Source organism: Crotalus tigris, unplaced genomic scaffold (genome assembly GCF_016545835.1).
Source record: "Crotalus tigris isolate CLP2741 ecotype Arizona unplaced genomic scaffold, ASM1654583v1 scf7180000017666.379230911805:20528666, whole genome shotgun sequence".
Taxonomy (NCBI): domain Eukaryota; kingdom Metazoa; phylum Chordata; class Lepidosauria; order Squamata; family Viperidae; genus Crotalus; species Crotalus tigris.
Genome location: NW_024096552.1, coordinates 13,006,485 through 13,033,847, shown reverse-complemented (window position 1 = coordinate 13,033,847; position 27,363 = coordinate 13,006,485). Strand labels below are relative to the sequence as shown.

General features: G+C 39.0%; 1 protein-coding gene across 5 annotated transcripts in view; it reads left to right on the top strand.

Annotated features, from left to right (window-relative positions):
• SUGCT (succinyl-CoA:glutarate-CoA transferase) overlaps positions 1-27,363 on the top strand; it is a 389,221-nt gene that overhangs the window by 282,203 nt on the left and 79,655 nt on the right. The gene's annotated exons all lie outside the window — the stretch shown is intronic.

Below are 27,363 nucleotides of genomic sequence, written 5' to 3'. Positions count from 1 at the left end.
TTTGTTTGATTATTTGCTATTAATGTGTTTTTGATTGTTATTTAAATTCACCCACAGAGTAATACTCCTTTATTTCTTGTGCAACTTTACCCACTAGGAGGAAAACCTCTTGTAATCATTGTGGAGAAGTTTTAGGGACTCCTTCTAGAAAATTATATTTAAGCATGACATACTGTATCCACTCTTTGTTCCTATTTTTGAAACCAGGAGTTAGAATAAAGTCAGGGGCTGTCATGTTTCATTTGTTCTATAAGTCTGGCTTTTTTCACATTATTTTAATAGTAATATTAGGAATATCAATAGAACTATAACTTTTACTAAAAAAATTTAAACGCTCTTATTCCTATGTGTGCCCAGTATACAAGTTGGAACTGCTTTGTAGCAAAAACAATTGTCGTAACTAGCTAGTCCTTTCTGATGCACAATGGCACACTTGGAATTATTTAAACATTATTTATAGGATTATATTGTACTATGAGCCATTATTTATTGGAGGAGGAAATAGTGAAAGAACTAAATATACAAACATATAAAATGGAAAATAAAAAATGAATGAAATTTATTCTCCAGACATGTTTTAGGTTTGATAATGCAGAAAGCAACATTTAATTTGAATGTGGCTATAAATACTACTACTCATGCGGCATTGTGAAGATTTTCTGTTAATATAGTCACTCATTTTATGTCTTAAATATTCAATACATTTACATAACAAATTGTCTATAAGACCTGACTTTTGGTACACCCTTTGTATATCATGTATATAATATACTATATCTGTACTATATAAAATAATACATAGTGTATTTTTATTAACTTTTCCAACTTGATGCTTTCCAGATGATATACTAGATTTTTGACTTTTAGAATACGGGTGTCAAACTCGATTGCATCACGTGACAAATCGTGACATTTTTTTGCCTTTGTGGAGCCGGGGTGGACATGGCCTGCGTGTGACACATCTGGCCCGTGGGCTGCCACTTTGACACCCCTGTTCTAGAATGATTACCTACCATGTTATGACAGGGCATTGTTATGCACATGAAGATTGCATGATATACAAACATGTAAACATACTAGATTAGGAATGTCTGTTTTGAATTGGCAAGGCAGTGTAGAATTCCTTAGCCTACATTCATATTCAGCCTTCTCTCAACGGGGGGGGGGGGGAGAATACGACACCATCCGTCTCCTGTTTACAATACAGTCCTTTCAAAAGCTTCAAGAAGGTTCCACACCCATTTGCACTATTCAGGTGACCATGAATGACCTCAACGATTCTCAGAAAAAGTGCTAATGACCAGATGACTTCAAGGAATATAAATCCTTCCATCCTCCACCATTCAGTCAGAACTGAAGAAGCTTCTTGGCTGAGAAGCAAAATGTCTTCAAGGAAAAACAAAGTCCAGTTGCCTTTTAAAAAAGCAGCTTTGTGTTTTTGAAAAAAAAATTAAGATAGAAATCATTATAATGAGTATTTTGTACAGTAAGGAATCTCTTTTTATAATGAGACCTAATTTGGGCCTTTGCTTGGATTAGGCTTTTTCCCATTTTAATTACATCACAATTAATTTATCTTAACTAGCAGTATAAAGATACATGGAAAAACTCTTGACATCTCTAATAACACAACAGAAGAAAAATAAATGTTTCCAGGGTGGCTGAAATAGAATTCTTATGAAAAATTTAACACTTAAGAATGATAAAATAAAGGGTTCAGAGAAACTTTATTCAGAGTTGCTAAGGATTTAGCATACTTCAAAAGCAGGCTAATTATTTACAATTCTAAATTTGGAACTTCCCCTTCAAATCTTAATTCAGCTGATTTAGAGCCACAAGTAATTATCACTTAACTCAATAAATCTGTTGATAGATTTTCTGAAGACTTGGGCTCAAGTCTTAATCAAAATGTAATAATTTTTTTATCTCAACACTACAGCCAGCATAGTCTTCCGTTCCTAATCAAAGAAAATTTGCTCTCACTCTACAGGCTTCAGCATATAAGAAAAAGAAAATGCGTACAACTGTATGGAATGCAATGATACTTGCTCATCATTATGCTGAGGGTTTTTTTTGTAATCTGTATTTGAATTGTTCACAAACAAAATTAGAAACCATATGGAAAAATATTTACAGTTGTACAAAAAAAATCAATTATTTGCAAGGAAGAATTTTAAGATGATATGCCAATAGTAACATCAACTACATTTTTTGTTATTTTTATATAAATCTTGGCTCTGATGTAGGTTAGACTTCAGAACTAGGTAGAAGTTAGTCTCAGTGCCACTTCAACATATATATCCTTCTTTTCAAGGAAATGATATCATTCTGTAGCTCGCCCTTTCCTACTTGCAAATCAGCTAATGGATTTACTAAGTATTCCAATATTATGAAAATTAAGTAGCCCCTAAGCTTTAACTAACAGCTGATGGTTGCTGTATTTGGTCATTGGGGGGAATAAAACCATCATCAGGCTCAGATCAAAACCAAGGTATTTCTTGGTTCTTGAGCCATTCTAGTGGAACTCCTAAGTAGTCTACAAGTGGAATAATATTATTATCAGTAAGATTGCAGGGACAGAAAAAAGGCCAGACACAGAGAACTATTGAGCTATGAATGCCCACCATTATTTTAGTATCCCCAATAAAACATAAAACATGCAGATAATTTTAATGTCCAACAAAGAGCTTCATTTACATAGGGGCTGTTTCTTCATTTAGATATGGGATGCATACTATATGAAATATTTTTAAGAAGAAGCAAATGTCACTCTATATTGCTTAAGATTAGACCCCATGAATACATACTCATGGGAACTCACCATAGTAATCTTTTAACAGACTAGAATGCCACAGAACATATGGCTAGTTACTTATAATATGGATGGTTCTAAGGAAATACTGCCTTTAAAATCTTAGATTCCCATGAACATATGATGTCATAAGTATCCCCATGGTTTAATTTGTTACTGATTCCCAGCATTGGAGCCATATAATATAACTTTTGCAGGCTCTGATAGGTCTCTGACTACAATTTAAGCTATTATAATTAGTCTGTTAAACCATTTATAGCTTTGCACCTGATATCTCCAAGACCATCTTCTTTCAATTAATTACCTAATTTATGAAATTTTGTTGGGAAAATTTGCTAGTGGTTCCACACTTTAGGGAGGTGAAGATTGCTGAGGCTAGATCGAAATACTTCTATATAGTGTCACCAATACTTTCAAATGGTCTCAACTGGAGTTCAGACATGTCTCCTTCCTACTAGGTTTTGTTATTTATTTTCTTTTATTTACTGTTATTGTTTTTCACAGATTTTTAAATTGTCCATTTGTTGTATTTTATTGCCAAAGTTTGTTTGATTATGTCAGGGAAGGGAGGGAGGGAGAGAGGGAAGGAAGGAGGGAGGGAAGGAAGGAAGGGAGGGAGGGAGGAAGGAAGGAAAGAAGGAAGATAAAATAGGAAGATCGATACTTCTATTATTAATTTCTATGGTTGGAGGGTATAAGAAAAAGAAATTGTTTTGATTATCAGTAGCCTTTCTACCATAGTTAAAGTTAAATGGAACAATATGATCAATAGGTATATAAAAGCAAGGCATGAAGTATACCCCTGTTGCTGAAATCGTAAAACATGTTTCCATTGCTGACAGAATTTGATTTTGTTAATTTAATTATCATTAAGTTAATTAATTCTTATTCAGAGAAACTAGAAAAATGATATATTGCTTGAATTCTGAATTGTTGCCGAAGAAAACAACACTGAAGTGTTTCTACACCCATCTAGATCTAAGCTCAATTTTTTGCCTTATTGAGCATTTAAAAAGAATCTGAGGGTACCTCTTAAATTATGGTATTTCAAAATATGAATTGAATATGTTGCCACAGTCAGGACAGGTGGAATTCTATGTGCCTTGTTTTAACTATATTCAGATTACTTTAAAGATGGTCTTCCTATAACAAGTGACATTGAAATCCCTTTTGATTATTATAAGTTGGGACTCTGTCATTGGGGTATTTAGAGTGGCTGAACCATATTGCTGTTAGATGCTCAGAGTATGGCAGGTGAAAAATTTACTGCATAATTCTTTCCTTTAAAAAAAATTTAGAAGCACTAAAACATAGATTTTCTTGTGATAATATTCAAAAATATATAAAAGGAATATAATATTTTTGGTTGGCATAAAATAAATCATTATTTTATGGCCTCTTTTTCTTTCTTTCTTTCTTTCTTTCTTTCCTTCTTTTTTTTCTTTTCTTTTCTTTTCTTTCATTATTCTGTGTTTAATTTATTAGATTTCATTGCCCACACTGATTTACTGTGGGCAATTCAGGGGAAGCATAAGAAGTTGTATTCAAAGTTTGTGAAACATCACTTTTCAGGTTCAAGTTCTACATTATACATTATACTGCTTGTAACGTTACAAAATAAAATATGTAATTTTATACAAAGTCTGATATATTACATTTTTTATAATTTTTACATTTACATTACAATTTGACATTGTTCTGAAACTTCTTTAAATTTGCTTTTGGTTTTATTTTAAATTTAATAAGAGAAATTATGTCCTCAAGTATCTTCATAAGTAACAGGGAGTTTTGTTTTATTTTACTCTGATAATGTCATCAAGCATAGTTTTAGAAATTTTATTGTAATTTTCTTTTAAAGATTTGTGGTGTACAATATGTACTTTATATTTTTTTAGGCTAAAGCTGTAGGAATTGATTTTCAGTAGAGAATAGCAATCAAGTATAGGCATGGTGAAAAAGAAGGTACAAAAATGTTTTCTCTGAAAGATAACCCTTTAGCATACATAACATTTCAAATATCAGTACAGTCCTGTTTTAAGCATAGTATATTTTGGTATTTTATGCAAAAATGAAAGGCAACCAGAATTTTGATCTTTTTATTTAATTGCTAGCTTCTAACCTAGGACTATAAGCAATCATGGAAAACTGCTTCTTTGCATGCATCCATATAGTCATTACAAAACAGATCTGAATTGAAAGGAACTTTGCCTTTTATTTTTGAAATAAATATACAGTAGGTTTGGGGTCCTTGGCGATCTCTGAGCTAGGTTGTTTTTTAGATGTTTCATTACCAAACTAGGTAACATTATCAGTGCAAGAAGGGGTAGGATTTGTTCCAGTGGTGGGATTCAAATTTGTGAACAACGAGTTCTCGGTGTGGATGCCGCTTCCAGAAGTCCATTCCAGGCCTCAGCAACAAAAAAAATTAGCTATCGGTTCTGCTGAAATGGTGCGAACCGTCTGAATCCCACCACTGGTTTGTTCTAATTTTTTTATATTAGTGGCTTGCCCTGTCAGTGTTGGTGGGAGTGGTCTTGGCAGTTCCCTAATTTTGTTGTTGTTTATCATTAGCTTCTTTGTCTGCATTATTAGTTCCTTGTTTGAGGTATTGTTTTCTTTTTTATTGTTGGACCAGTGTTAATCTTGATTGTCTCAGAGGTGTTTTTCAAAAGGAACTGGATTTTTTTTTGAATACATTTCAATTATCATCCAAGAAGCTTCTTCTGTTCTAGCAGAATGATAGGGAACTTCCCATTCGATCAGAAGTATAAGAGAACCCCACCATTCATTCAGAACTGGATGAGAAGCAAAATATTTTCAAAGAAAAAAAAAGGAAGTCCAGTTGCCTTTTGAAAAGCACCTTTGAGACAACGATGACCTGGATGATTGAGAATCTCCATAGACATCTGTGATCATCTGGGTGTTGATTGCTAGTGAGGAGATGTTTTGGTCTTTTTGTTTCCTTTTTGGCTTTTCAATTGTCCCTTTTGAATGGAATTCTCTAGTCTTTTTGAACTTAGTTTGGTCTAGGATACTCACAATTTCCTAGTTGGAACTATGGTTTGAATCTATTTGTGTTGTGAAATTTTGGAGCTTTTATCATGTCTTCTGATTGCTAGTCAGTATTCATGGATGCACTCTGTTAGTCTTCTGGCTGTTTGTCATACATAATGGCTGTTACAGTCCTTACACTATATATTGTAGATGACTGGTGGGGTTTTTTTGTTTGTTTGATTTACTTCTGAGGCTGCTGAGTTGTTTGGTTTACTTAGGATATTTTGGAGGATTTTAGTTGGTTTGTGTCCTGTGGGGATTCCATGTGATTGTAATAGTATATTGGTGATTTCTGAGATGTTTTTATAGTATGGCAGTATTATCCTTTTAACAGATTCTGTTGGTTGTGCTATAGTAGGTTGAGTGGTTAGGCATTTTTTGAAAAAGTTCTGTGGGTATTCATTTTGTTGGAAGGCATTGTATAGATCAGGGGTCTTCAACCTCAGCCCTTTTATGACTCATGGACTTCAACTCCTGGAATTCTTCAGCCAGTGTGCCTAGCTGAAGAATTCTGGGAGTTGAAGTCCATGAGTCATAAAAGGGCCAAGTTTGAAGACCCCTGGTATAGCTGATCTGAACCTTTTTTTCAGATGTTCAGGGTTGCTGCAGAGCATTTGTACTCCTCTAAATAATGTTCTTACACAGCTTCTCTTGTGGGAGATTGGGTTGTAACTTTGGTAGTGGAGCACGTGGCTAGTGTGAGTAGTTTTATGACAGACATGTGTTTCCAATCTGCTATTTTTGCCTCTGCTGATGAGGATATCCAGGAAGGATAGCGTGTTGTTGTTTTCATCTTCTCTTGTGAATTTTATTTCTTTGAAGTTGTTGATTATTTTATGTGTTTTCTCTAGTTGGTCCTTTTATAATACAACAAAGTATCATCTACATACCAGATCCATACTTTGGGTTGTATGCATGGGAGTATTGTAGATTCCAGAAATTGCATTACAGTCTCAACTATGAACTTATGATAATTTGGTCCTTCTTTACATTTTGGTGGGCTGCTCAGTCCTGTTCATGAGATATGATTGTTTGTCTGTTGCTTTCTTGGCTCTCTGTGGAAAGTTTTATGGTTTAAAATGCTCCTTCTATGGTTGCAAAGAATTCTAGTTGATTCATTTGTGTTGAAGTTGAAGCCTTTCTATAGAATATTGTGTTCTGCAGTAGATAGTGGGTATCTGGACATGCTGACTACCCATTTGGGGTCCAATGCCTTTGATTCTGGGATTTAGTTTAAATAGTTTGGTTTATAGGTTGGTTTTATTTTTTCCTGCATGTCTCTGGGAAATAGTCTTATTGGTGGTTGTTAGTGGCCTGGTTTGATGATTTGTTCTAGTTATTCCTTCAGATTTTCCATGGTGTGCTGGTATTCACGCTGATATTCAGGCTGAGGTGTGTATCTGTGATCATGAGCCATATTATTTTCTGCCTATTTTCTTAGGCTATTTTCCATCCAGCTGTGAAATAAATAAAATAAAAATAAATAAAATAAATGCCTTGCATACTTTGTGCAGAAAGAATAGTTGCCCCTTGATAGAAATGTGCTTACATGTTTTCTGAAGCCTTTGATGTCCTTTGATCAATAGAAGAGAATATTTGTAGTTCAGGGTTGAAGTAAGGGGTCCTTGATGGTCTCTGAATTTAGATGTTTTCTTCTTAATATAGTTTTAGTTTTAAAACAAGAGGACTGTTTCCAACGTGTTTAGGTAATGTTAAGTTGAACCTAGTTTGTTTTAATAATCTCTAGAGTATGAAAGATGCTTGTGGTCCAGCTTATAGCTGGTTTGAATGATCAATTTATTAGTTGTGTAGTCCCTAACTGACTAGATGTTTTGCAACTTGTAGACTTATCCATATATGGTGGTTTCTAGGTTAGGCAAGAGATAAAGCTATGATTAAAGTTGGCTTAATATCTTAACTTATTTAGAGCTCATCTAATATTCCAGTTTGGACAAAAAGGGAAACTTTAGTTAACTGATATTTTATGTTTTGTTTGCCAGCTAAAAAGAAACAAAGTGAGGACATATGCATAATTTATATTTCTGATTATTGTAATGAGATTTATACTTGAGAACTTAGTTTTAGTAAGAATTGAGGGTATGTTAATTACTTTGCTATTATGTTTTTAATACGAGATTAATGGATGAACTGTACTGTTCTATTTGATCCAAGAGTTTTATTTAAATTTTCTTGTGTGAAAGGTTTCTACTTTCTTGTTAGTGATTTTTCTTACATTGCTTGCTAACAGAATTAATGTCAATTTGATACACATTTTAGGCACATGCTTCTTGTCTTCATTAGGCAAAGATTGTCATGATGATTTGGAAAAACATTTTAAATGTTTAAAGTTAAAATGAGGAAAAGACAGAACAGGTACACACTGTAATTTTCCAATAATAACATATGTCTTCCTTTCAATTCATCTGAAAGTTTTGACATTAATTTACATGAAGGGGGGGGGGGAAAGTATGTGTTGAAAGTCATTATAAGCACAGAGGAGTAACTTGATGTATTAGTGTTTGTTTTGTTTTGTTTCCTTGTATAAACACGTACATTGAATATTGCATCCAGTTTTAGTCACCACGATGTAAAAAAGATGTTGAGACTCTAGAAAGAGTACAGAGAAGAGCAACAAAGATGATTGGGGTACTGGAGGCTAAAGCATATAAGGAAAGGCTGCTGGAATTGGGTATGTCTAGTTTGATGAAGAGAAGGACGAGGAGGGACATGATAGCAGTGTTTCCGGATCTCAGGGGCTGCCACAAAGAAGAGGGTATCAAGCTATTTTCCAAGGCGCCTGAAGGCAGGACAAGAAGCAATGGATGGAAACTAATCAAGGAGAGAAGCAACCTAGAACTAAGGAGAAACTTCCTGACAGTTAGAACAATTAACCAGTGGAACAACCTGCCTCCAGAAGTAGTGAATGCTCCAACACTGGAAGTTTTTAAGAAGAGACTGGACAGCCATTTGTCTGAAATGGTATAGGGTTTCCTGCCTGAGCAGGGGGTTGGACTAGATGACCTCCAAGGTCCCTTCCAACTTTATTATTATTATTATTATTATTATTATTATTATTATTATTATTATTATTATCATCATCATCATCATCATCATCATCATCATCATCAAAATATAGTTATTACATTTCTCCAAATTGCAATCCCTCAAAAATGATGTTTTATTCTCCTTCTCAGAAATGAACTGTTAACATTTCTGGCTTGTTTCCTGAGACTGAAATAAGGGAAGAGACTGGTGCTTCAGGTTATCTAGCCACGTTTGGGCTGTAGTCACTTAAGAAATAATCACAACACTCCTATACATATTATCTGAGCCATGGAAGTAAATTCATTTGACGTTTTGATTCTTATCATTAAGATTTCCTATTATTTTGCTATTTATAGAAAACTGCTAGAATGAAGATGTGCTAACTGTTATTTGAAAAGTTGTATGTATGATCATACACATCATAAACACTTATTCTTAATAGATGCTACTTTATATGACCATACATGCTCTTCTTGAACTCTCAGCAGGTTTCCATACATGGACCCTGGTATCCTTTTATGCTGATTTAGGGAGTTGGGGATGATGATAGAGTTTTGTGCCAGTTCACCTTCTTTCTCTGAGACCAATCCCAGTTGGAGCAATAGATCCAGTTCATGGTCATCCTTTATTAGAGTACCACAGTGCTTGATGCTCTCTCCACTTCTTTTTTTTTAACATTTACATGAAACCACTGGGTAAGATTATCCATTATCATGAGACACCAATATGCTGATGATACCCAACTATATATCTTTGTTCCAGGTGAAGTAAGTAATGCAATAGTTGCATTACTGTCATGGTGGCTGGAAGCTGTGGATGGTCTGGATGGGGAATAACAAACTTGAGCTGACTCCGGTAAAGAGGAAGTGGCTGTAGGTGGACCAGTCTGTATTCAGGAGTTTATCATCTTTAGTCCTGGATGGGGTTGCATTATCCCAGACAAATCTGGTGTGTAATTTGGGGGTCCTCTTTGATTCACAGCTCCTGCTTGAAGAGCAAGGTGGCAGCCTTGGCCAGCAGGCCTTTGCCAAATTCTGTATTGTGCATGAGTTATACCCCTTCTTGGACTGGGAAGCCATTCCTTTGGTCAGTCATGCCCTGGTCATCTCCTGATTGGATTATTGAAACATGATGTATATGGGGCTACCCTTGAAAAGTATCTGGAAACTTCGTGTTGCAAAATATGGTAGTGTGAGTTACACTGGATGCCCAAAGAAGGGCACATATAACACCTTTGCTCCATGAACTGCATTGGTGCCAATTTGCTTCCAGGTCCAATTCAAGCTGTTGGTTATTACCTATAAAACCCTACATGGCATAGGGCCAGGCTTTCTACAGAACCAGGTTCACCCCATTGCATCAGCCATCCCACTTGTTCAGGCAGGGAAAGTAAGCTGCAGACCTCATCAGTCAAAGAATTTTGACTGGCATGATCTAGGTAGAGGGCCTTTTCTGCCACTGCATCTGCATTGTGGAACACCTTGTCATCAGAAATGAGGAAAATACCTAATCTCTTGGCTGCAGCAGTGTGCGGCAGCAGCCAAAAAAAACCTAATACAATATTTGGTTGTATAAACAAAGGCATAGAATCAAAATCATGTGACATATTACTACTGCTTTATAAACCATTAGTAATGCCCACCTGGAATATTGCATCCAGTTTTGGTCACCACATTACAAAAAAGATGTTGAGACTTTGTAAAAAGTACAAAGAAGAGCAACTAAAATGATTAAGGCTTGGAGACAAAAAAATGAAGAATGGTTGCAGGATTTGGGTTTAGCCAGTCTAGAGAAAAGGGGGGACATGATAGCAGTATTCCAGTATTTGAGAGGCTGCCACAAGGAGGAGTGGGGTCAACTTATTTTCCATAGCACCAGAGGGCAGGATAAGAAACATTGGATAGAAACTAATCAAGTAGAGAAGCAACCTGGAATTAAGGAGAAACTTCTTGAAAACAATTAACCAGTGGAACAGCTTGCTGTCAGAAATTGTGGGTGCTTCCTCACTGGAGGTTTTTAAGAAGAGACTAGGCAATCACTTGTCTGAAATGGTATAGGGTCTCCTATTTGAGCAGGGGGTTGGACTGGAAGACTTCGAAGGTCCCTTCTAGCTCTATTCTGATTGATTGAAGGGGTCAAAACTTGGCTATGTAACCTTGCATGGAGGAAACAAAGGCCCACACAACCGTGGGCTGGTTGGCCCCTATGAGACACCCCCCACCTGTATTAAAAACTACTAAGACTCCATCTTGGAACTTTTCACATTTTGAAATTTTATAATAGTATTTTTATAATTTTAAAACTTTTTAATCTTTAATTCTGATTTTAATGTTAATTTTATTGATTATATTGTACACCTCCAAGAGCCTTTCTCTAAGCAACGTGGGAGGTTGATAGATCTATATTGTGCTAAGTCAGCAGCAGATACAGTAGGTTGTACTTTGTTTCATTGAAAAAAAATCATACTTTACTCCTCCTCTTATATCAAACTTTCCCAAATCCCAAACTTATATATGAAATTGTAAAATCAATGTAAATCCATTAAGCATAATTTTGCAATATACAATAGATTTGATTAGAAGACCATGCATAGGTCTGGACAAATGCTTTCTGGTACTGCAGTTCACAAATCATTTTGAAATAGTCTGTTCTTTCACATAAGAAATGGTCATTTAAAAGTACCAGATAGTTATAAATGGAAAATGTTATTAGGATAGGAGATTGTGAAATAAAAATTATATTTATCTAACTTTGTAAGTAAAAGTTATAGCCCATCCTTAAAAATTACACTTTGAATGTTCTGATTTCCTTTGACTAAGCAAAAGCCTCTATTGGGAATCTAGGAATTTACATTTCTGTCACACTCTTTGGAATCAAGTTGCTCCTAAAATCTCTCTGACTCTCATTTTCATAGGGTTCCAGAGGATTTTAAAGATCTAGCTCTTCTTCCAAGGCTCAGGGTAGGATGCTTGGAGCTCCTTGCTAGGGTGCATTACATATTTTGATGTGATTGGCTGGATTTACCATATTGTTTCACATTTATGTTCTTTTATTCCAGTTGTATATTTTTATGTTTTTATGTTTTTATGTTGCGTGCCACTCAGAGTTAATTTAGAGGCAGGCAGTGATTAAAATGAATAATTCAGATTGAGCCAAGTTCAATACATATCAGTTTCACCTACCTGAAATAGTAATAGAAATCTTCAACTGTCCAGCATAAATAGCAATAGCAGTAGCAATAGCACTAGTATACACCTTCACAGTGCTTTAAAGTCTACTCTAAGCAATTTACAGAGGCAGCAAATTGCCCCCAACAATCTGTTTCCTCATTTTACCGACCTCGGAAGGATGGAAGGCTGAGTCAACCTTGAGCCAGTGAGAACTGAACTGCTGAACTGCTGGCAACTGGTAGTCAGCAAAAGTAGCCTGCAGTAGTGCATTCTAACCACTGCGCCACCATGGCTCTTAAAACAGCTGCTAACAATAATATTCCAAGCCACAGTAAAAATCAAACATTAAGATAGATCCAAATGTCAATTCTGGTGATAATTATTCTGAATACTATATTTTAGGTACTAAAATTATCACCCACAGTGCACTTCTTCATTCTCCCATATGAGATATGCCATCATCTAACAAATTATACTTCAGATACTGAACAATTCAGCCACCAGCAATGTATCCAATGTAAAATATTTCAGCTTCCTATGAATCTCTGTCATTTATCGCAAGATAGCCATCTTTGAAAGAGTGGATTAAAAAGGCCACCTTTATTTCGAAATAGGTTTAATGCTGTTTCTCACAGATTGTATACATATTTCCTATTACATTGTGCATGTTAACTAGTTCAGCAAGTTAAAAATATCTATGCTATACTAAAATGTCATACAAACATATGATTTAGGACATTGTATTACTTTGTAAAATATTACACTTATACAAACTAATAAAATAGTAGTTTTAATGAATATACTGTAAGGCATATAGATCAAGACCATAACATACTGAGGATCACCTAGCTTAATGCATTTCAATGACTTGTACAGTTTTTAAAACAGGTTTATTTCATAGGTGAATCCTAAATTAGCTTTGTGAAGGATAGTGATTCCTGTACCCTTCTGGTTGGTCAGTTTTATAGACCAAGCATAGGGATGCTATCAAGTGTGAAGAACAATGAATTGGGTCTTCCTGTTATTCCATTTTTCGTTATCCTGTAATACAAGAATCCCTTTGTTTATTATTATTAATGATGATGGCAAGTTGCCAAATTAAAAATTGTAACGTAAGATCCTGTTCTACTATCTCAAAATCTTAATGTATTGAAAACCTCTACTATGCCTGGTCATTTCTTATAACAGGAATTTCCCCAAATATGTCATAATTTCTTTCAAATATGGTGCAACCTGTTCAAATAAACTTGGGTACAGAAGAAATCCATGGAATGAATCCAACCCATATTTATCTTACTGTGTCAGGATTCTGAGCAGAATTTTGTTCTCCCTCATTTACATTAAACACTAAATGCAAAAAATGGTTTTAAAAAATGTGCCCACAAGAGATTAATATATGAAACTTAATATATCATGGAAAAGGGAAGTATTTACTGATATTTCATTTTTTCTCACTCCAACATGTATATTCTCATGCATGAAACTAAATATTTCCACTGTACCTGGTTGCTGAAAGCTATTAAATATATTTAAATTGCACGTTCTCTTATTCCTGACACTTAACCAGAAATCCACATACATTCTTTTCTTTCTTTTTCCATAAATCTTGAGTGTAATTTTATATGAGTGGCTGGAATTTTGTCTTTTCAATCAAGTTCATGAACATAAATTCTGACTATATTGGGATAAAAAAGGAAACAAAATATCAACTACATTTTATATCAAATTATTTACACTCTTGCCAAATTAGGTCCATTTTAATGTCTTTAAAAATTGCTTTATGAGAACAGTATCTTCCCAGTGTTATATTAGATGTGTCAATGAAACTTTGTTTCTTAAAAACTAGTTAAAAATCCAGGAAATGTATCACATGTTAAGAGAAGAAATTTTACCTTGTGCAAACACTTGGCAGAAATATATATAAAGAGATATTATATATATAGTAGAACTCAGTCTAAAAATTAAAATAAAAGTTGGCAATATCTGGATAGAAAAAAAAAGAATTATCAAGCTTCCTCTTCTCATCCATCAAGAATTTGGCAATGAGTGTTCTTAAATTTGTCTACCTGTGTTATAATTTTCAGGTCTTTCTTATGATATGAATCTTTACTGGCATTTATTGGCTTTATTTCATGTTGAATTCATTTGTAAAGAGAAAATAATCAGGGGAAAACATGCTGAATTCACTTACATTATGACAAGTCAAGTGCAAGAATTTTTAAACATTTTTTTCACAATTGGGATTTATTGTGTACTAACTGTAGCAGGGCACGGCAGTTTTGGTCCTAATCGCACTGATATTAGTGATATAACATTGTTTTGCAGCAAGTGTTAAGTATCTAGTATGGTGATTGATATTGTGTAGAGATAGTTCCAACAAAATGCTTTTTTTAAAATAGTGTGCAATGTTCACATTTGCAACTATTATATATAGCAAAGTTCTTCATGAATTAGTCTGCATGCTCTCATGATTTAAGTCTGTGACCAAAATTGTGGATTTTGAGCATTTTTCCAAACTAAGCATTTGTAAATTGGTATAAATAAGCAGAATATTCATATATTTTGTACAATGAAATATAAAAATGAAAAAAATACATTGTATTCAAGTATATTAACAGTGTGTGTGTGTGTTAAAATATACAATTTTTCAAATTTTAAAAAGGGAGGTGTTCAGGCATATTTGTCATGCAAACATAATTTATAACACTTTATAATCACAGATCATCAAACAGAGTATGGGAGATGTTACATTACAGAAAAAATAAGGGGAAAAATTAAAAGAACTAAAATAGAATGTTCTGAATGCAAGCCTTTACAGAGAACAAAATGTTTGTTGATAGTTTGCTTAAGTTCAAAAGACTTCTCATAGAATATTTTCCTCCATTAACACATATTTTACATCTAAGTAGCTACAGATCAGAGATGTTAATATAAATGAGCAAAAAAGCAGAATCCTCAAGCCTTGGTAATGGACATTTTTATGTTGTATTGTTTTATTTTAGCATCAAGAGCTTTCATTTTGTATACTAAAGCATTGACTGTAATATCTTTTTTAATTGCACTTGTGATGTTCGGTCATACAAACATGACAATTCTAGAGCAAGTTAGCAATGTAATTGTCTTGTCAAGGAGAATAAGCAATTTTTGGAACTGTCTGATATTGGATTTAATCACTGAACTGTGTTGCCAGGGTACTGTTGTCAAAGAACTTTCACCTGCCTTAATCCGTAATTTTGAAAATGTTATAAAAATACAAGTGTTGAATGAAAAGTAAAACCTCTGCTTTAGTTTAGATAGATATATTTGAAAGTAAATAAAATTTAATGTATACATGAAATTAAATAAAAGTAATCCTTGAAATGGATTTCCTTTGTTACCTTTTTATATATTTTTTCATGTAATAACCACAATTTGCTACATTGCTACTTAAGTGAATAATGAAGTATGAGATCCTAACTTTAATGTTGCAGCATAAATTCATTGTTATGTTTCTGAACTCTATTTAATTGTACTGAATCTCTGCTTAGTTGTTTCAAAATGGCAGTGGTGGAAGAGATAGGCTGAAATATGGTGATTATGTGGAGGAATAAACATAGACAATGAAATAATTCATTTCAAAGATTATTCTTTTATAATTTATTAAAATACGCTTATTTAAGGTTATTGTAGTAGAAATATCCCTATGTTTCTCTGTTCCTGGATCATTTCAGAATATTGTTATTAATCTTTAAGCCATTAAATAAATCAAAATCTTAGAACTACATTATTTCTTCTATTTTTCTTTATTGTAACAAGATTATCAATTAAGTCAAAAATTGTTTTAGGTTCATAGGAGGTCAAAAGAAGCTATTGAACCCCAAGAATATGACATCAGCCACTTGCTTAACCACAAAAAAAAATGGGAAATATTTTTGTTTCATTTCACATGTCAGCAGTTTCTTTGGGATGCAAGAATGATTCCCCAAGTCATGAATGCTGACAAGACTACTGCTATTATAATTTAATAACTTAAATATTTTACCTCTCTTTCCTTATAATATAGCAGCATGAACTTTTCTTATTATAACTGAAATCATCATCCTAGATTCAGTAGATGCAGCCTTTCCTTAAACACACATATAAGGAAATCCCTTGGTCTAGAATCACAGTAAGAGAGTCTTCAGAAGCACCAGAAGGATACTAGACATATTATTCCAGCTACCTCACATTGCTCACTAGGAGTTCATGTTAAACTTAATCCTATTTTCACCCAGGAACAATACCAATAGTCTACTCTGTGATATACTACTCCATTATTCTTGTGTTACCCCAAAGTGGGTACTCCAAGAAAAAAAACAGCCTTTCTTGTCCTTAGGATAGTTTATATAATTGTAAAGGCTTATATTCAGCCTACTCAGGCTAGAGACAGTGGCTTGATCTGTATAATTCAAGGACAGGTCCTTTAGATGCTTCAGAGATGGCATGTGGCTAATCTACATCCAAAGCTAAGCTAATTGCATTCAAAATGACAGAAGAGTAGGGGATAGATGTTATGCCCTATAGAAAATTATTTTACCTGTTCCTTTGTCATTAATTCTTTATTATGATCTTCTTAGCTGCTAAAGATCATGCTTTGCTTTGAAATTTAACCCTTAAAATGTGTCTTTAGTAATGGATTTCAGTATTAATATTTGAGTAAAGTAACTTCCATTACTGATAAATTTGGTATTATACCATAGATAGATGCACTAAAAGCTAGTATATTAGGAAACAAAGGAACACAGATGTTGTAGAATGTAGCACTTCAGGTGTAAGACATACATAGTTTTTAATTCTACTAAGGAAAAATTGGGTTGGAAGAGGAGTGAGAATTGTTTAAAATAGCTGAATAAAATATATGAGCTTTCAGATATAAAATGCAACATTCTTTGAGATATGAATAAAGATCTAATGCAATGTTCTTATAGAGTAATCACATACAGAATGTTGAGTCCGTCGCGAAATGGTAAGACACGAGAAGCAGTTGTAGTTCTCAGGAAACCTTTATTCTTCAGTTCAGCTTACATTGGAATATGGCGGCAAAAGCCCACACCTCACAGCCTCCTTTTATAGGACTTTCCCGGGTCAATGTGTTACTTTTCGCGCGCCAGCGCTTGTGCATGCGCACAAGCACTGGTGACAGCCTGTCTGGTCCCGGGCAGCTTGCACCTGCCCGGGACCGCCTGCAACGCCCCGAGCCCGCTTGCAAGGCTCAGGACATAACACCCCTTTCCCCCGGGCTAAAACTACGACCAATGCCAAATAATACACAACCCACTCTTAGTACAATGCTCTGCTCCCCTCCATGTTTGGAGTTCCCCCGTTTCCATTGCCTCAGTGTTTCTACCCTTCTACTGGCTCTGTTTAGCCAATAGTGTTATGTAATCCTCTAAGTACTTAGGAGATTTCCTTGCTCTCTGTGACCTCCTAAGTTCTGGGTGCTTGCCAGGTACTCCCTGACTGAGGGGTGACGTGTGCCTGTTCCCTCCATTATGCCTTGGTGATCCCCAAGGACTGTGCTCCAATGCCTGGCCTGCTTGCTTGCCCACCGGGCTCGTCAGGCCAGGGCTTCTTCCAGTGTATGACCTGGTTGTCCCGCCTAGCTGTAGGCTCTCTGGCCCGTCTAAGTGACTGTCACTGTTGGGCGTTTCTGTAGAACCTCTTAGGTCCGTCCAAGACCTGTCAGGAGGCTGTCTATCCCCTGAATCCCGTTCTGTGTCCGGGCTTGTGTGGGTTTCAGTACTGTCCCAAAACTCAGTTGTCCCCTGAGTGTAGTCAGAGGTGTTGTAATCGGGATTTGGTTCCTCGACCACCTCCCTGTGTGTTTGCCCCCTTCTAGGGACAGGGTTGAAGTCAGGCCAACTAGGAGGAGTGTGTGCCAGCTCTCTTGCAGGGAATGGATTGTTGGGATGCTCCCAGGTATTCTCTCTGACTGGAGTACTGGATGATATGGGTGAAAAGTGATCATGCCCCCGGGGTGACTCCCTGGCTGGAGTAGGCGTGAATGCCTGATAACTGGTTAAGCTCCTAGAATTCCTGTTTGGAGCACTCGCGGAATTTTGGGATGGACCATTTGTGGCTCCCTCATTAGTAAAGGGCAGCATTCCATGCCCCTCCCTTTGCCCAAAGGGCTCCCCCTCCCCCTGGAAAAGACCCAGGAATCTCAGCGGGAAGGTCCTGTTTAGGGCGAAGTTGGTCAATGTGCCGACGCAGGACACGACCATTGTCCAGGGATACCTCGTAGGATAGAGGACCTGTGACCCTGGATATAGATGCGGGGACCCATGTATGACCAGGCCCGTAATTACGAGTCCAAACCGGGGCACCCACAAGTAGTTGCCTAGGTGCCCTGGGGTGTGAGACAGAAAGAGGCAGTCTGTCCGGATGCAACCGGTCAAGCTTGGTAGTCAGTTTGCGCCCCCAACGAAGTTCAGCTGGGCTTCTCCCTGTAGAAGTGGACGGTGTGGTGCGATAAGAAAGGGGGAAGTCAGCCAACCTGTGATGCCAGTCCCGGTAGGTGAGCCTCTTCAAGGCGTCCTTGGTGATGCGAACCATGCGTTCAGCCATACCGTTGGTGGACGGGTGGAAAGGTGCAGAAGTGGCATGACGAATCATGTTAGCCTGCAAGAAAGCTTGGAATTCGGAGGAAGTGAATTGAGGGCCGTTGTCAGACACAATGATGTCTGGAAGCCCGTGTTCAGCAAAAATCCCCCTCAGTACCTGAATAGTCTTTGCAGAGGTGGTGGAAGAGACAGGTACAACCTCAAGCCATTTTGAATGGCTGTCAACGAGGACCAAGAAGAATTGACCCTGAAAGGGCCCAGCGTAGTCAATGTGCACCCATGGAGACTGTGTTTCCTCCCATCTATGCACAGGAGCATTTCAGGGCGTGAGCGTTGACAAAGGTGGCAAGCATGCACCTTAGCTTCTATGTCTTTGTCTACACCTGGCCACCACAAGTGGCTGCGTGCAAGAGCCTTCATTCGTATAATGCCAAGATGACCCTCGTGGAGGGAAGCTAAGACCCTAGTCCTCATTGAGGTGGGAATGACAACTCTGCTTCTCCAAAGCAGACAACCCTGAGAGGTGGACAACTCGTTCCTTTTAGACCAGAAACTCTGAAACTCAGGACTAGGACAGTGCTCAGGCCATCCAGACAAAACCCAAGAAAGGACCCGTGAGAGTGTGTGATCTGTGCCTGATTCAGCGGCTACATCCCTGGCATTCAGGGGGGACTCGGGCAAGGCTTGACTGGAGAGAATATTGATGGCTGGCGCGGGGTCAGCCTCTATTACCGGCAGGGGTAATCTACTGAGGCCATCAGCATGGCCCATTTCCTTCCCAGGCTTGTGAAGTAGGGAAAAATCATATGCAGACAAAAAGATAGACCACCTAAGCATCCTGGGGGAGATGATTTGGGGAGTTTGTTTACGTGTGGTAAACAGTCCCAACAAAGGCTTAAGGTCAGTGAAGACCGTGAAATGCCTTCCATACAAAAAATCATGGATTTTTTTAATTCCAGCAACAACAGCTAAGGCCTCCCTGTCTATTTGAGCATAGTTGCACTCAGCTGAAGACAATGTTCTGGAGTAATATGCAACAGGAACCTGAGTTCCATCAGCCTTGAGGTGGCTCAGTACAGCACCCACCCCATAAGGGGAAGCATCACAAGCGATGCATACAGGAAGGGACTCATTGAAGTGACCAGTACACTGTTAGAAGTGAGCAAGGCCTTGACCTCATTGAAACTGGCCTCATGTATTTGAGACCACTGCCATACTGCCTGTTTGTCTAATATCCTGTGAAGAGGCTCAGCTACACTAGCCTTATGTGGAAGAAAGGAATTGTAGAAATTCAGAAGGCCCAGAAAAGCCTGTAGTTTGGCCTTAGACTGTGGCCTAGGGGCTTGCATAATGGCTTTTAGTTTGGATTCAGCAGGATGAATCCCAGCAGCATCAATTTTGAACCCCAGAAACTCAGTAGAAGGTACCCCAATTTTACATTTGTCCTTCTTGAGTTTGAGTCCCGTTTTCCTGAACCTTAACAGGACAGCCCTTAGCCTTTCAGTTAGAATGTGTGTGGAGTCTCCTGCAATTAAGACATCATCAAAATAGGGGCAAAACCCTGGTATACCCCGTAGTGTGTTTTCCATTACGCTTTGGAAAATCCCAGGAGCGACATTTACTCCAAATTGAAGTCTCTTTACCTTGAAAGCCCCTCTGTGGGTCACAATAGTCTGAGCTATAGCAGCGTCATCGTCAACAGGCAGCTGTTGATATGCTTGAGCTAGGTCAAGCTTTGCAAAAACGCGCCCCCCTTGAGGGAGGCCAGGATATGACTGACCACAGGAACAGGATAGGCATGTTGCTGCAATGCCTTATTTAGAGTGCATTTGTAATCAGCACAGATGCGAATGTCCCCATTTGCCTTAAGAGGCGTGACAATGGGGGTCTCCCATGGACTGGAGTCAACAGGTTCTAGAATTCCTTGTTGGATCAGTTTGTCCAACTCAGTGTCAATTTTACTCTTTAAAGCAAAAGGGACCCTTCTTGCTTTAATTCTAATGGGAGTGACCATGGGGTCTAACTTTAATGACACAGGGGGTCCTTTGAACGTGCCCAGCTGGGGGCTGAAAACGTCTGCAAATTCTTTGCAGACTTCCTGTAGGTTGAGTGTTTGTAGGCTGTTGAGCCCTGTGATGTGTATCCCCAAGGCCTCAAACCACTCGAGTCCTATGAGACTCGTTCGTTCACCCTCTACTACTAGTAGGTCTAGTGGACCCTCAAAATCCTCATACTGTACGTTAAGGGTGGCCTCCCCCTTAACACACACTCTGGAGTTTTGAAAATCCGTTAGCACAATGTCAGAAGGCCTCAATTTGGCCTGGGTTCCACTGCCGGAACAAATCTTCCTAAATGTGTGCATAGAAATGATCGAAAGTGCAGACCCCGTGTCCAGTTCCATAGTTAATGGAACCCTTGTAGCTTCACCTTAAGTGACAGCTTTTTCTTAATGGGCTTGTGTGTGCCTGTCCTGTAGATGCTTCTTCGCGAAGCACAAAACCCCACCCTATTCTGGTTGGGGACCCTGGTACCTTTCAGGCGCAATTCTTCCTGAGGTTGTACCTTCTGATGGCCCAGGCACACAGCTGCAATGTGTCCTTGTTTTCCGCACGCCCGGCAGATAGCGGAGCGGAACTTGCAGTCGGCTCTCTTGTGGTAACCCCCACAACCGATGCACTTGGGGAGAGCTGAAGAGCTTCCTCCTGGTTTTCCTTCCTTTGTGGGGTGGAGACGGTCCACTTCCACGTCCGGATCCTCCTCGGAGTTCCTTTGGACTTCTTCCTGGTGCACGGATGCAGCATCTGGACTGTTTCTGATTGGCCACGTGTTTTTGATGGCGCCGCCCGCTGCTTCTTCTGCGGTGACCTCTCTCAAGGCATCTTGGAAAGACAAGTCCTCCTTGGCGAAAAGTCTCTGTTGCAACTCTCGATGCCTTAGCCCGCACACAAATCGGTCCCTCAATCGTTCTTCGAGGTCCTTGAACTCGCAATGTTTGGCGGCTTTCCTCAGTGCGGCGATGTACTCCTTGGCTGATTCTCCGGTTCGTTGATCCCTCTGTTCGAAGGTGTGGCGCCACGCGATGACGGACATCTTGGGTTGGAAGTGCTCCTTCAGTAACTTCTTTAGATCTGCGTAGCTGACAGACTCTAAAGGAACAGGTGCTGCGAGGTTCTCAGCGATTTCGAATGCGTCTTGACTGCAAACGCACAACAGGGTGGCAGCCTTCAAGCTCTCTTCCCTCACCTGGTTCACTTTGAGGTAGTTTTCCACCCTGGCTACGTAGGACTCCCACCTCTCTGGATATGAGACGTCGAATTCCGAAAACCTTCCAATCTTCGCCATTTCGTATCAGGAAGGGTCTATCAGCCAGCCTACCCCCGAATGCACGCTGGATTGGCGGGTAGCTGCTGAGTCAACGCCGTTCCTGCCGCTCCGGACTCACTCGGGTAAGCTTACACCTTCTCTTCTTCGATGTAAGGCAATCCCACCTTCGTCGCCAGTGTTGAGTCCATCGCGAAATGGTAAGACACGAGAAGCAGTTGTAGTTCTCCGGAAACCTTTATTCTTCAGTTCAGCTTACATTGGAATATGGCGGCAAAAGACCACACCTCGCAGCCTCCTTTTATAGAACTTTCCTGGGTCGAAGTGTTACTTTTCGTGCGCCAGCACTTGCGCATGCGCACAAGCACTGGCGACAGCCTGTCTGGTCCCGGGCAGCTTGCACCTGCCCGGGACCGCCTGCAACGCCCCAAGCCCGCTTGCAAGGCTCAGGACATAACACAGAAGATGATGAAATAGATTAAATCTCACTTATTCAAAATCACATGATTTCAAATGTTTGACATTAAAAGCTTGTAAACTTAATTGCATATTTCTATATGGTTATATAATTCATTAGAGGAGAGCATGTCTTTTTGCAAAGATCTAATATCAAATGAATGATATTTATTTCTCGTAATTTTTTTTTCATTCTATTTTTATTTTATTCAAAAAATGTTAGCAAACAAAATACAAATACAAAAATTCAAAAAAAATCTTCCAAAAAGAAAACAGACCAAAAAACTCACAAAAGAAACAAGACGTTAAAAAGAAGTACATTAAAAAAAACTAACCCATATACACATATTAAACCCCCTAGTTCCGTGTTGGCGAACCTATGACACGTGTGCCACAGGTGGCATGCAGAACCCTCTCTGTGGGCATGTGCGCCATCGCCCCAGTCCTAGGCCTTCAGCTGGCTTTTATAAAACATTTTCGTTTTAGGCCTTCGCCACCGTGTGCAAAAAAAAAAAAGGTTCAATCAATCAATCAATTTTAACTTCTCGTGGGGGAAAAAAAGATCTCACAAAGTTGGAATTGTTGATTGAACTTTTTAGTCCCACCCAGTCTGCCGTTACCACTGCAGCCATGCCCATCCAATGGGCCACGCCTACCCGGCACCCAATGATATATAAGTAGGTTTTGGGTTGCAGTTTGGGCACTCGATCTCTAAAAGGTTTGCCATCTCTGCCCTAGTTCAACACTGAATTATAATATTAGTTTCCCATCCCTTGCAAAACAGGTCCCCAAAATTTTTAAGCTATTAAATGTATTTGTAATTTATTAGCCTGACTTAATATATACTATATTAATGACCAAATATTTAATAGGAAGAACAATAATAAGAAAGGCAACTCAGAGAGAACCTAGGAAAGATCCCATGGATAAAAATCCTAAAGGGGAAAACAACCCAAGAAGCGTGAGAAACTCTGAAAAATGTGATCACAAAAGCCCAGACTGGCACAATACCACTGCAAAACAAAAACAAGAAATCCAAGAAAAAACCAGCATGGCTGCACAAAGATTTCTCTAACAAACTGAAAGACAAAAAGGACAAATATAAAAAATGGAAAGAGGGGCATATAACCAAGGCCAATTATCAGCAGATAGCCAGAACATACAAAGAGGAAGTCAGGAAAGCAAAGGCTCACAACAAACAAAAACTTGCAACAGAAATCAAGGATAATAAAAAAGTTTCTTCCAACATATTAACAACAAGAAAAAAGTAGGCCCAGTAAAGAGTGTATATGGCAAAGAAATTACAGGCAACTGGGAGAAAGCACAGCTGCTTAATTCATACTTTGCGTCAGTCTTCACACAAAAAGAAACTATAGCCCAACGTACCAAAAAAAAAAAAAAAAAAACGACCACTGCAAAAGACATACTAGAAACAAAAATTAAAATAAGCAAGAAAATGGTAAGAAAACTCCTATCCAACCTTGACGAGTATAAATCACCGGGACCCAACAGATTACATCCCACAGTTCTGAAAAAGCTGGTAGATGTTCACTCAGAACCATTGCACCATATCTTTCATAAATCCTGGAGCATCGGGGAAGTACCTGAGGATTGGAAAAGGGCCGAGATGGTTCCCATCTTCAAGAAAGGAAACTAGGAAACTACAGTCCAATCAGTTTAACCTCAATATCTGGGAAGATCCTAGAAAAAATAATCAAAAAACAGATCTGCAAAGAACTAGAAGCAAACAAAGTCATAACTAGTAGCCACCACAGGTTTGTTAAAAACAGATCATGTCAAACCAATTTTATCTAATTCTTTGATAAAGTGACTAAACTAGTAGACCAATGAAATGCTATGGATGTAATATACTTAGATTTCAGTAAAGCATTTGATAAAGTAGACCACAAACTACTCCTTGGCAAGTTAGACAAAGATGGAATAGACAACATCACCACCAGATGGATCTGTAGCTGGCTGACAAACCATACTTAATGAGTAGTCCTCAATGGCACTACATCCACATGGAGAGAGGCATAGAATCAAGATCATGGGAAATACTAGTACTGCTTTACAAAGCCTATAAGACAATACCTGGAATACTGTAACCAATTTTGGTTGCCTTATCACAGAAAAGATTTTGAGAGCTTGGAAAAAATTCAGAGAAGAGCAAGTAAGATGATCAAAGCCTGGAGGCTAAAACATACGAAGAATAGCTGCAGGATTTGGGTTTGGCTAGTCTAAAGAAAAGAAGAAATAGGAGAGACATGATAGCAGTGTTCCAATATCTGAGGGGCTGCCACAAGGCAGAGGGGGTCAGGTTGTTCAACAAAGCACCAGAGAGAAGGACGAGAAACAATGGTTGGAAACTGGTTAAAGAGAGAATAAGGAGAGAAGCAACCTGGAATTAAGGAGAAACTTCCTGACAGTGAGGACAATCAACCAGTGGAACAGCTTACCCCCAGAAATCATGGGTGCTCCATCACTGGAAATTTAAGAAGAGACTAGATAATCACCTGTCTGAGATGGTATAGGTTCTCCTGCTTGAGCAGGGGACTGGACTAGAAGATCTCTAAGTTCCCTTCCAGCTCTATTCTATTCTAATAAAGCTTCAAAACCTTCTGTTAAAAAACTGTTATTGTAATCAACTCATAGAAAATTTACTACGCCATCTTATCTATTTCAACTTGTCCCAAGAAATAACAATGATTCACCATGGATCAAATATCGATGTTTGCTTCTTAATACCATCTCTTATCAATTGTTCTCTGGTTAGATATAATAAGTCCAATCTCTAAAGTCAGTCTATCTTCTCCCAAAAAGTCAAGGTAGAATAGTTTTGCAATTAAATGCGATAAATCCATACCCCAATCTTCTTTAATCTTCTTAGGGAAAGCCAATGTACCACTTGTCCACTCAATCAAGATTCTGCTGTTGTAAAAAAGTGCAGACTTCAGAGAGACATGTAGGATAGGTTCAATTCTCAGTGTGTGAATTGTGAGTCTGTAGAGGTCATATTTCTTTCCAGTGAATCTACTGCTTTCAGATCATATTCTTTTTGTGAGTCTAATGTATCTACAACTAGATGCATGTGAATATTTTCCATCACCATTATCATTACATCATAACTTTTAAAAAAGTTTTCAAATAAGTATTGCATATTACCAAACAATCTTTTTTCAAATATCAGCCAGATTCACTTGTCTGATACATTATTGCTCTGTGTAAGTTGACAAAGATAAATAAATAAAAAAAATCACAAGAATCCTGAAAATGAAAAAAAAATTTTAAAAAACAGGGAAAATGTTTTCTGGAAACATAAAATTAAAAGAAGAATTAAAAAAAAAGTTCCAAATATTTTAAAATATAGTAAAATGCAAAAAACTTTTAGTGAAGTTCCAATATAAATGTAAATCAAATGAAAACATTTTCACTACCCAGAACATGCCATGTTTTCCTTACAAAAATGCAAGAGGTTGTCCAGAACATTATTAAAAGGCGGGCGACAAATAAAGTCTAGCAGAGGTTTAAAAAATGTAGTCCAGCAGTTCTCAGCCTGTGGGTCATGACCTTTTTCGGGGTCGGACAATGCTTTTACAGGGGTTACCTAAGACCATCAGAAAACACATATTTCCGATGGTCTTAGGAACTGAGAAACCACTCCTCTATCCGGCCGCCACTGCCACTGCCCTCTTCCTCCTCCTCCGCCAACTCATCTGCCTCCAGGGCGCCCTTCTCCAACAACGCCTGCTCCTGCCGCTGCAGTGCCATCGCGCATGCCCCCGACGCCGCCCTGGGCTGGCTCAGCTGCATGGGTGGCCAGGCTGAGCCAAGCCGGGTCTGGACCGCTGCTGGCACTGCCGCTGGGCTGCTCCGCCATTGCTGCTGCTGCTGGCTGAGCCGCGCTGTGGCGCCGAGCCAGTCCCCATGTCTCCTGGTTGTCTGGCCATGGTCCGCTCCTGGCCACACTCCGCACCATGCTGGAGCCTCCCCGTGCCGCCTGGCCCGCCTCCCTCACCATTGGAGGCCGCCTCACCCCTCTGGTGCCCAGTGCGGCCCTGGGGCTGGCAGGCAGAAGCAGCTCCTTCCCGGCTCGTCGGGCTCCGGGCCTCGGAAGCGGTCAGCTGGTGGGGAAGAGGGTGAGGCAGCGGCGATGCCTGCATGTGCGTTAGAGGCCAGCTGGATGGGCTGGGATGGGAGAAGCAGCACCTTCCAAGTGGGAGCTGGTGCTCTGGCCACGCCCCTCTCACATGCAACGAGTCGGGGAAGGGTTTGGTGGTGAAGGGCTGCGTGGCATGGAAAGGGGCTCCCGTAGCTCCACCGCTGCAATGGCGCTTAGGAGGCTGGAGGGGCAGGCAGGTCCCAGGGGAGCAGCTGGGAGAGGGCAAGAGGTGCCGGGATGAGGATGGGGGGCTCCAGGTTGGCGGGTGTGAGAGGGCAGCCGGCGGCTTCGAAGTGCGCGGATCCTTCGCATGGCTTCCGAGGTCCCAGAGATGACACCGCTTGGCTCTCCACCAGGCTCTCCGCCAGAGCCTCCCCCCTCCCCAGGCAATTGTGCAGAGCTGCTTGTGTGTCTTTGGCAGTGCCTGCGGGCAAGGCTGTGTGCCCAAGCCAAAATGCCACGCTTTTCCTACTGCTTCTCCTTCCGTTGGTCAAAGAGGCAGACGCGATTTCCCTTTCCATGCTTCTTTTCATCTGCGCTGGAAAGGATAATTTGGGCTATTTTATTACTGGTACCTGTTGCTTGTTTTATTACTTGTTGCCTTTGCTGAACCAGGGAAAATTGGTTAAAGTGATTTTCAGGAGCTGCAGAATGTCTCCAAGTAAAGCCGCAGTAATTACCCGGCCAATTTTCCCTGCTAGGGCATCTGTGTGTGTCTCCAGACCTTACTGGACTGCTATCCTCAGCAGCCTTAAAAAGCAT